The sequence below is a fragment of the Triticum urartu genome, chromosome 7A (assembly GCF_056163025.1).
Source record: "Triticum urartu cultivar PI428250 chromosome 7A, HENAU_Tu73, whole genome shotgun sequence".
Taxonomy (NCBI): Eukaryota; Viridiplantae; Streptophyta; class Magnoliopsida; order Poales; family Poaceae; genus Triticum; species Triticum urartu.
The window spans coordinates 279221562-279223018 of NC_141879.1; positions in this window are offsets into that span (position 1 = coordinate 279221562).

A 1457-nucleotide genomic window follows, 5' to 3' on the forward strand; every position below is an offset into this window, starting at 1 on the left:
TCCACATACCCTTGTAGACCGAAAGCGGAAGCGTTAGGTTAACGCGGTTTATGTAGTCGAACGTCTTCATGATCCAACCGATCTAATACCGAACGTACGACACCTCCGAGTTCAGCACACGTTCAGCTCGATGACGTCCCTCGAACTCTTGATCCAGTAGAGGGTCGAGTGTAACATCCCAAATTTTTAATTTGGAATGTTACACATAGGTCATTCATGCATATCATATTTTATCGCATTTCGTTTCGCGATCCTCAAAATTCTAAGCAACCCGAGGACCCACGAAGAGAGTTGGGAATTTCGTTATTTTCATATTTGAGTTTTCTCAAATTTTGAAAAAAGGATTATTTGGTTTTAATTAATTTTTCTCTCTGAAAATATTCCATATTAAAATATATGAGAGGAGATAATATGACTTCTCGAAAATAAAGGGAATATTGGAGGAAAAATATTAAAATCAAATAAGAATTTTATTTGGGTTTTATTGCTATTTTATTTGGATTAGGAAAAAAATGCGTTTTTCAAAATTGCATTAGAGGTCTAAATAAATGTTCACTTTGTCCACAATATTATTAGAGGACTGTGAAAATTTATTTCAGGATTGTTCGAGTCCGTTTAGTATTTCTTTTATTTGTTTTTCCGCGTCAGAATTTATTAAAAAAAGGTAACCGACCTAACCGGGCCGTGTCCGGCTAGGACACTGCACCCGGCCGGCCCTTATAAGCCGAAGCCGCAGCGCCTCGAGGCCCAGCTCGCGCCCGCCCCGAAACCCTAGCGTGCCGCCGCCTTGCCGCGCCGCCGTCGCCTTGCCGCCACCGCCGTCCGTTGCCGCCTCGCCGCCCCGCCGTCGCCGCCCCGCTGCCGAGGTAGCCGCCGCCGGTTTACGCGGGAAAACCGTTCGGTTTTTTCAAAACCCTAGATCGGTTTTTTCGGTTTTTCTTCGGTTTAGTTAAATAGCGGACGTTCGTCCGTGCGTTAGTTTTAAGGAACACCGTTCATCCGTTAGCCGCAAACAGTGAACGTTCGTTCGTTAGCCTGTTCGTCAGTTTTCTTTTTCTAGGGTTTTTCCGCGATTATTTTCGATCGCGATTTCTGCCCTAATCTTCGTTCTAGTATATCTTTTCGCTCGTTTATCCGAATCAGGTGAAACAAGCGTCTAGATCTTCGTCTAGAAGCCCTCTTTCCATTTAACCAACTTAAACAAGATTTTGGTACTGTAAAATTTGACTTTAGTCCAGATTAGTATTCGGATCTTGTTTCTTTCGTAGTTTGAGTTTCTTTGCTCCGTTTAATTCCATTCTTTTTGCAAACCGGAGTTCTTCAGTTGAACTTCCTGGTTAGATCTTCTTATTTGAGTTTTACCCGTGCATCATTGCTTGAGTGCTTATGTATGCTATTGTTTGTTTCTGATAGAATACTCGGAGTGCGAAGCGTGCTACTACGAGTCTTTAGATTTT